This window comes from Rattus rattus, chromosome 12 (genome assembly GCF_011064425.1).
Source record: "Rattus rattus isolate New Zealand chromosome 12, Rrattus_CSIRO_v1, whole genome shotgun sequence".
NCBI classification, from domain to species: Eukaryota; Metazoa; Chordata; class Mammalia; order Rodentia; family Muridae; genus Rattus; species Rattus rattus.
The window spans coordinates 27,117,853-27,128,259 of NC_046165.1; the positions used below are offsets into that span (position 1 = coordinate 27,117,853).

General features: G+C 37.3%; 1 non-coding gene across 1 annotated transcript; it reads left to right on the top strand.

The window, feature by feature from the left end:
• The first annotated feature begins 661 nt into the window (after positions 1–661).
• On the top strand, positions 662–793 carry LOC116914142. The gene has a single exon (XR_004389700.1). It is a non-coding gene; the product is annotated as a small nucleolar RNA SNORA17 (small nucleolar RNA).
• The last annotated feature ends 9,614 nt before the right edge of the window (positions 794–10,407 follow it).

Genomic DNA, 10,407 nt, shown 5'->3' on the forward strand with positions numbered 1-10,407 from the left:
TTCTTCTTCTTGAAATCTAAACAATACAGGAATATACACATGTCATAGCAATGCAAGAACCAGTTAATTTCTCACCATATAAAGGAGGAATTTCATGGGTCCTTACCCATAGATGAAGAGCAAAAGAAATTAACAATTGATCTGAGTGGCATCATTAACCTTGTGGAGAAGACACCACTGATTTATTATCTAATAGAAAGTACTCAGCCCTATAAACATGCACATGCAGGCAACACAGAATGGAGTATGTGGGTTGCATTATTTATTTATTTATTTATTTATTTATTTATTTATATTCAGGTGTAACGATGGGTAGCAAAAACACAAGAGATGATAAATGTTGTAGGGGGCAATCATAGGCTAGGGAGGAGGAAGAAGAGAGCAAGGAATGAACCAAATCACTTTAGTTGCTATGTAGACACTGGATGAGGTAATAATGGTACTGACAAAACAGTAAGCTATCACACCAATCAAAATGAGAGATGAGGTAATGTGTCCACAGGGCTACTATACAAGGCAGTAAGGTTGGTGTACTGACCTAAACATACAAAGTTAATAAGGCTGAAAACGGTCCAGCTCTACAGGATCTCCTGCTTGGAATGGAGTAATGGAAGACTGCCGAAATGGCCAAATGACATTTGCTGTAAAATTGAACAAATTCCCTACCACTAGAGTTATTTCAGGTATGTCCATTGTCTCACACGCATAGTTGTAGGTTGCAGAAAGAAGAGAGGCTACACTTATAATCAATGTTCTGATCTAAGAACATCTAAATGATTAGTAGCCTAACATTTCCTGAAAAAAGTGAACCTGAGACAACCACCGATAAGGCATCAGGCCGGCCTGGAGGAGCTCCCAGGATGAGGAGTAAGTCAGAGACTAGAAGAACCATGTATGGGACTTCAGGCCGCAAGGAGGAGTGAACCCAAGATAGTCAGCATTCTCAAGGGGCCACTCAGGTAGTCCAGGAGAGAACTGAGTCCAAGAATACCACCAGGCTTGTGCCATGGGCCTGGGCAGGGAGCTAGCATGAGGGATCACCATTCCAGAGCCATGAAGACCTGAGGGACGAGACTTTGGAGGAGATGACCCCTGCCCATTACCTTAATGCATGAGCAGAGCATATCTGTTGTGCGAGCACACGCAAGATCACCACCGACACTGAGAGGTCCCCAGATTCCACTTAGAAGAACGAGTAAATAGTGGAGAAACAGAAGGACGTGAGCACAATGTTGAGAGGCAGAACTGGAACAGCCTAATGTGAGTAGCCGGTGGCCACTGAGGGCCATGGTGGAATCATGCCTTATGATGTCATTGGGTCTACATCTTGGCCCATATCTCTGCACTACTGGACATCTGTTACCACCAAAAGCCAGGAGGATGTCCCTCTCTAGGCTGCTACCCAGGACATGTTCACATCTGAGAGCTGAGCATAACAGGCCCCACCCCTCACCTGGGTGTTGTGAGAGAGCTGGGCCTGGGGGCAATGAAGCAGGAGAGCTGTCCCTACCTAGAGACACTGTATTTGTGAGATGCCTCCCACATTTTACAGGTTGTAGGTGAGTGGGTCCCAAGGATACCAGTGTGGTAGATCTGGCCCTACATTAGCTTCATGTACAATGGCATGCATAAGAGAGAGTTAGGTGAGAAACCTGGCTATGGTGTCCTGAGAGAAGGAGAGCAGTCTTCATCCATCCTCAGGTGTAGCGTTGAGGAGAGCTGAACGTGCACCTGTCTTGGGAAGCAGGGTAAAGCTGGCCCTAGTTGTGGAGCTTGCTGCTGAGCAGGCACCAAGAGTTGATCAGCTCAGATAGCTCTGAGGCCCAGATCCTACGCTTTGAATTGGCAAAACCCAACATCTACCCCATCTATGAATTGTTGGAGTTCCTGAAGCGAAGAGATCTACAGACTTAAAACTACAGGATCTCCAAGACACAAGACAACAACAAGATATCTGAGAAGAGACCCAGTGAGACTCTAGTATTAACAGATCAGGTGATCAGAGGCCTTACACCAGACCAACTCCTCATTACAATGAACATTTGCAAGCATAGAAGTATGGACAAAGGGGAATAGTGAGAGACACAATGTGATGCACTATTGTTTTCACAACAAATTTTTTTTAGTGGTTGTAGTGGGGGGGGTTGTTGCAAGGGTGAAGAAAAGTAGGAAGCATTGGGAAAATGAGTAGCATTGGAGTGCCTAATGTGAAATTCTCAAAGAACAGATAAAAAGCTAAAATGTTTCAACAAACCCTACTCATTCGTTTTATCCACATTGGTAAAGAATAGTTTGAAAATTCTTATTTCTTCTATATCTTAACATTATTGCTTAATTCTTAATACAACAATACATTTTCTTATCTTTATTGTTTTGATTAATCTGTCATCTATTCATTAATTGTGTTTGTTTAGAGTCCCACAAAAAGTAATCAGAATTATGCCTCATGCTGAGTTTGGGACTTACCCTCAGAGCCTGGTGAACTCACAAATAGTTATGCAAGTCCATATTCTGACTCTCCTTCAGGTATAATTTGAACATTGCCAATAGATCAGCAGTAAGGTCTTCTGTACCAACCACCTCCCACTCCCACTCCCCCTCCTCCTCCCCTAAGTGGAGTGATAGAAAAGCATAACTCTGGACTCAGTGATTTTCTCCCTGTGTTTTGTCTATTCTTTCTACCCTCTCTTCCTCAATATCATCTGACATTTAAGGAGATGGTGTAGACCTTTTGTCTAGAGTTAAATGCTTAGCTATTCTGTATTTTTAGCATTTGTATAACCATGAATCTTTGCATTTACATCCACTCACTGCAAAAAGATGTTTTTATGTATAAGGTGAGATTTAGTCTTTGTCTGTGAGTATGAATGTAGATATTTAATAGGTTGGTGTGGTGATGTTGGTTGAGCTCTTAGCTCCTTACCCACTTTCATCAGACTCTATAGTCTCTTTACTCTTATATAGTAGACTGTATTTACCATATTAAAGATGTTTTCCTTCACAATTTTCTTTTAATTAGATAGTAGTTGGTTACCGCATAATTTTTACGGCATCATGATACCAATAGACAAATCTTGCCTGTCAGGCTGGTAAGAAAAGTAGAGTTTATAACTAGGCTTTACAATTGAAGCATCTATTTCACTGAAGATAATATAACACCATTTATAAATATAAGCAAAGAGAATATATATACATATATGTATATATAATATTTGAATTTTTGGAAACTTTAGCTGTGCTCTCATATTTGTCTGGAAATGTTCAACTTAATTTTTTCCATTTGTACATTTGTATTACATATGTAAGGTTTATCTACATGTGTTTGATGACAAAAAATAATAGACTGGTCTCTAAATATAAATACTGAGAAATTCTATAGGACACTGTCAGCTTATTTTCTCTTCATCTCTCATCCAAGATGTATGATGTATAGAGCAGATGGGACTCATCAGCTAGTTCCAGTGGGTGTCTGAGAGCAATGGTGTCTTTGCCTCTCTAACAAATGGCTAATATGGAGGTGTTCTGCACTCGGTGCTTGAATTTTTGTATAATGACCCCAATTGCTCTTAATAACTGTAGTTTTTCATCTTGCTAGAGTTATATGATGTCAAACTATCTTTTATACTTTTAAAAAACTGATTACTTAATAATAGGTTATCAAACACATTTAAAGACTCATTTGTTAGAAAGAATCTTTTTTTTTTTTTTTTTTTCCGATGCCAAGACTAAGTTTTGCCCTATGGACATAACAAGAAGTTGGTTTGTCAACATGAAAATAAATCTATAAAAGATTAGCTTAACAAATTGGAAGCAATATGATCTTTTGAAACTCAAGCTGTCCACAGTAAGTGGTCAATAACAATTTATTGATGGTGATAATGTTGTGGGCCCTTTGAAGAGCTGTTAATAATACAATACAAACCATGTGCTGCTAGAATGGCTTGAATAGTTATTTAATGATATGATTAGACTAATTTACTGCAAGATTAAAATTCTTACCTGGCATTAATGTGACCACTAGAATAGGCTTTGAGAAGAGTCACTGGGCAATGCTTTTTTTAGAAGACATACTTTTGAATGTACTTCTAACATAGCAATAAAATATTACTTTAACCTATTATCAAATTGAAAAAAGATTTTCATCTATCCTTTTAGAGAAATTTCACTATTTCTTCTACTGAACAAAGTATAACATATTGATTCTTTGTGCGGTTTAACACATTAATTTGCTCTAGAAGGCTGGCGATAAAGATATAACGTCATTGTAAGGAGATTCTCCAAGGCTCTCTCCGAGAGGACTGGGAATTCATTCAACATTTCAATGCCATCCCTCTGTAATCTGTTGATTGGTGTTCATAATTCTTCGCAGAGATATTGTGAAGATTAATGAAATAGAGTTTGTAAAGTATTTTATCTCTTCAAATGCAAGTTGTGTGCGCTGAACGTTTAGAAGCCTCATTATACGCAGTCCGTACTGTGCCAGAACTCTTAAACTGTTAGTAAAATCTCTTAAGTGTTGTACTTTATCATCGCTGTCTTGATAATGGAGGGTTATGCCTATCATATCCGTTTCTGTCTCTTCAAGACTGTTTAAGCATAGGACTACCGATGCTTGACATTTATCAGCCTTACAGCGATCCTCTTACGCTGGGAGTGTATGGAATTTGTACTAGATCCATCTTACAATGTTATCTAATAATGTCAGGCTCTATATATGTAAAGCATAGGGTTGCAAAAAGCGATGCACTTTAAAGCATAAGCCCATGTATAATAAACACCCCAAGGGTTTGCATTCCGACATAGTGTGCTTTGTTCTTACCGCAGAGGATCTTCCAAGTATAAGCGATCCTGTTTATTAAGATGTATAAAAGGTAATAATATATCAATGGAATCTCTTATATATAAGGCCAATTCAAGAATGGAAGTATTTTTCTCGAAGATTCTATAATTTTTGGAAGAAATTAAGAATGGAATTCCTTGAATTTATTGTCTGCTTCTCTCTTGTGGGAAAAGGAAGTGATGAAGCACACGTGAATTAAACCAAGATTATCAGTTTGAGTTATGGGGAGGGAAGCAGTGGAATCCACTTTAACAATTATAGCTTTTTAGACAGAATTATGCTAAGAGTCTGATATCATTAAGAATTTTTTTCAATTACAAAAAATTAATGGTAACTTATATGATTAGGTTTCTTTTGTGAAGATAAATTAATTGTCAAACTTAGTTTTTATTTTTTACTCTTGTAGTTTGAATTAGGTTGGATGCTTTGGAGAAAATAATAAAATTTTCATATTCTGTTCATACAAATATACCGTGCGATAGTGTTTATAAAGACATAACTTTGTTTTTGTTGTTGTTGTTGTTGTTGTTGTTGTTTGTTTTTTTTTTTTTTTTTTTTTTTTTCCCGGAGCTGGGGACCGAACTCAGGGCCTTGCGCTTACTAGTCAAGCGCTCTACCACTGAGCTAAATCCCCAACCCAAGACATAACTTTGTAACAGGTTACATTTTTCATTTTGTTTTTATTGAATAGTTTATGTAGTTACATTTCAAATATTATCCCCTTTCCTGGTTCCCCCCTCTCATCCACCCTCCCCCTCCTTCTATCAGAATGCTCCCCCTCCCACCCACCCACTCCCACCTCAACACACTGGCATTCCCCTACACTGGGGAAAAAGCCTTTACAGGACCAAGGGCTTCTCCTTGCACTGATCCCTGACAAGGCCATCCTCTGCTACATATGTGGCTGGAGCCATGGGTCCCTCCATGTATAGTCCTTGGGAACTCTGGGGGGTCTGGTTGGTTGATATTGTTGTTCTTCCTATGGGCTTGCAAACCCCTTCAGCTTCTTCAGTCCTTTTTCTAACTCCTCCATAGGGGTCCCTGTGCTCAGTCTGATGGTTAGCTGGAAGCATCCTCATCTGTATCAGTAAGGCTCTGGCAGAGATTCTCAGGAGACATCCATATCAGGCTCCTGTCAGCAAGCACTTCTTGGCATCAACAATAGTGACTGGGTTTGGTGTCTGCATATGGGATGGATCCCAAGTGGAATAGTCTCTGCATGACCTTTCCTTCACTCTCTGCCCTACTCATTGTCCCTGTATTTCCTTTCATGAGTATTTTGTTCTGCCTTCTAAGAAGTATTAGTGCATCTACATTTTGGTCTTTCTTCTTCTTGAGCTTCATTTGGTCTGTGAATTGTATCTTGGCTATTCCAAGCTTTAGGGCTAATATCCACTTATATGTTGTACTTTTCTGATGCCAATATATCTTTAAAATGAAAATTTTTCATTTAACTTAGAACAACAAATACAATATCAAATTTAAAAATATACTAAAATTAGTGAAGAAAATTAAATAAAAAATTGAAGTCTGGGAATCATATAGTTTAATTGAGCATTAAAATACACAGTGTCACTTGACTCCAATGTTTATTTTTTACAAATATAGAATGTTTTATTAACCACAGCACTGTCACTCTAAACAGAAAATTATCATGTTCTTCACTGATATTTTAATACACTTGTCTTTTAAGTAATCAGAAATATAGACTGTGGTACTATAGTACAAATTTGATAGTGTGCATTAATATTTGACAGTATGCTTTATTGAAGGGAATCATTTTATGGACAGATATTTTAGTAAGAAATTATAAAGATGTACTCTGAAAGAACATTTTTAAGATTCATCTGTATTTTACATTGCAAAGACTATTATCTATCACTTAGAAAGGGTGTAAATAACACTGTAACTCAGACTTGATAGAAGTTCAAAGATCCAGTATGACTAAATATAAAGTCATATAACATTCTAAATATAGGTATGTTTTAGACTTGTCTGTTTGACCGAGTTTTCCTATTTACACATGGCATTCTTACTCTATCTGACAGTGGTTTATATGTGGTTACATTTGAAATTTTTGTCAGCAATCTTTTTCAATTAAGAATTATATTCATCAAAATAGGGACATTTGTAGAGTCATTCTATATTAGGAAATTCATAACGGGGCATTCTGTAAGTTTACCCCGGTAGTGGGTGGAATAAAACCAGATAGTTCAAGAAAACAAATGATAATTTTTAAAATGTTTAGACTTGAAAAAGAACTTCAGGCTTTCTTTAAGTATATTCACTAATGTCCAAACAGGATGATTTTCAAAGAAACAAAATAGCTAGCAATAATGTGAAGTTTTAAGACTTGAGACTATCTATCAAAGTTAGAAAGAGTTGAAATATTTGCTCTTTCCTAAGTCTGTCGAATTCCACAAGGAGTCCGAGTAAACTGCGGGAAAGGGTGAAAGCGCCACCTATTGATAAGAAGATGCAAATGTTTGTTGACGCCGTTTAGCAGTGTAAGCTTCTCTGGAGTGAAAGAATTCGCAAGGCTGAAGATTTGAGCTATTCATTATCAAAGTATTTTATTCTGTTTACCAGTAATTGGCTCATTTCACATTTTGATCGATTCTATTTATCCTGAAAGAGTGGGAACTGGTCTTTCGGTATATTCTGTGTGGCGAACAAATAATAATCCTCTCATAGGTGTATTTGATGATGTATTGTGTACTGAAATAACAGAAGCAAACATATCTAATCATATCTGTTTTATTCAAAAATGAGTTTCCTAGAATAAAATGAGCCACCACAATCCCATAATATTTGTTTTACGAAAAACAAAAATATAGCAGTCATACATGATTAAAAGGGTTTTCCTAACACACATGCAGCATATACCATAATAAATGTGTGTAGCATTTATCACCATATTCATTAGTTATCTATTTTCCTTTAACATCGTACATCCTGATAATATTTTTGTAACTCAGTATGTGAGCATTTTCCACTTGGATTGAAATGAATAGATCATGTAGTTTGAATGAAAAGAAATTTATTATTTTAAATTAAGAATTTATGCTTTCATAGAGAAGAAAGATTGAACTTTTTATATGAAAGAGCTCTATTCTTGTGTTAGATCCACACAAAGGAAAGTTGCTTTTAATGCACCCAATAATGTATTTATCCTTTCAGTTCACTGAAAGTTTTTGGACTTAACTCCTAGACATATTTGCAGTCAGCAACTGCTTCCGGCTGGAAGCCAAAGGGCAGAGATTCTTAGTAACCTTCCAGGACACCGCTTACCCAGTGGAACATTAGCTCACACAATCGCTTACCTTCAGGAAAGACAGCATGATCTGAAGAGAGTGAATTAAGTAAAACTATGATAAAATTTCTCTTTAAAATGAACTCTACTATACAACATTCGCGGCGAGAGAAGGAAGTAAATACCGGATTTTCCTAATTTCCTAAACCCAATGTGGACATCATCCCCATCAGTATTTATTTCAGCACAGTGCCATTGTAATGTCTCTGTTTTTACTAGCCTTACTTGAAATTTTACAGGTTACCTTTGTTCTCCCCGAGATCAATAAAGTAACAGCAGATAGCTATTAATATATTTCTTTGCATCTGCACAGTGAAAACTTTAAATATTAAAACGAAATATTGCAGCCCATATATCATCCACTCTTACAAGACAAGAATGACAGTATTAAGATGCACATTCAGGATAGCACTCTTTCTACTTTGAACGCTGTCAAGAACAAAGTGCTTTACAGACTTAAAATAAATCTAGGTACTAATCCATTGAATTTCTGACAACAGGAGCCCAAGGTTTCCATGCACTTAGCTGAGTACTGCCTAAGAGCTTGTGCATTATTTATGCCCACTAATGGTGTTGCAATGTGCTTTGTGCAAGGCGGTGACAGTGCAATCTGCTAAGATAGCTACTGCTGCGGACAAAGCCATACATTTTCTTGAGCTTGAATTTTTGACAGAATACTCTATTAATGCCAATTCTGCTTAAGTAAATGCCGAACAGGGGTCAGTTGTTCCTTTTTTCCCCCTTCTCTTATTATTTAAGAAAACAGTGCCATAAAATTGAAAATGATGTTCTGAGGTTTGTGGATTCTTGCCGTACAATAGTAGCAAGTAAAGGTCATTCTACTTTTTTTGTCTACTTTTATGATTCTGTGTGATGGTCCACGGACTCAATAGGAAAGCTCTTAGCACTGGCGTAGGGAGGTGCTAGTAATTCCAGTTTCAATGCCATTATACTCTTCAGTGGATCAATAGAATTAAATGAGCTGAGATATTAGGAAAATATTGAAAAAATGCACGAGGTTGCATTGTTTGACCAAGGTTGGGATGAGTTGAAAATAAAGAACCATCTATAGCAGCTGTCAATAAATCATGAGAACTACACACGGAACCAAATGGAATACAGCATAAAGCCTCAAGCCGTGAATGGCTATAATACATTCTGTGCCTTTTAATCGAACAATTTATTCCAAAAATCCGATACAGTTATCTATTATCAATCGTACAAAGTTTTTCATGTAGCTTATACATGTCTTCATATTGCTTTAGTTAAATGTTCATGGATTTTTGATAGTGTTTTTTTTTTGTTTTCAAAGAGGAAATATTCTTTAAATTGATGGAACATAACAACATTTATATATACATATATACACACATATATAAATACATATACATATATATGAAAGTGTACATATATGTATATATGTGAAATTCAATGAGAAAGAAGTGAGAAAATACATTTCGATTTTTTATGAAAATTTTTTTTTATTAAAAACAATGACTTCATGAAATTCTTAGGCAAATGAATAAAACTAGAAAATATCATCCTGAGTGAGGAAACTCAATCACAAAAGAGCACACATGGTATGCATTCATTGATAAGTGGATATTAGCCCAAAAGTTCAGAATACCCAAGATACAATTTACAGACCACATGAAGCTCAAGCAGAAGGAAGACCAAAGTGTAGATGCTTCAGTTCTATTTAGAAGGGGAAACAAAATACTCAAGGGTGGAAATACTGAGACAAAGTGTGGAGCTAAGCCTGAAGGAAAGGACATCCAGAGACTGCCCCACCTGGGGATACATCCCATATACAGTCACCAAACCATATATAGACACTATTGCTGATTGTCAAGAAGTGCTTGCTGACAGGAGACTGATATAGCTGTCACCTGAGAGGCAATGCAAGAGCATGACCAATACAGAGACAATGCTCGGGGTTCTCAATGGAGGAGTTAGAGAAAGGACTGAAAGAGCTGGAGGGGTTTGCAACCCCATAGAAAGAGCAACCATATCAACCAACCAGACCCCCAGAGATTCCAGAAACTAAACCACCAACCAAAGAGTACACATGGAGTGACCCATAGCTCCAGCTGCAAATGTAGCTGAGGATGGCCTTGTTGGGCATCAATGGGGGGGGTGTTGACCCTTGGTCCTGTGAAGGTTTGATATCCCAGTATAGGGGATGCCAGGGCAGAGAAGCAGGAGGGTGTGGCTGTGTGGGTGGGGTAGCATTCTTATAGAAGTAGGGGCAGGG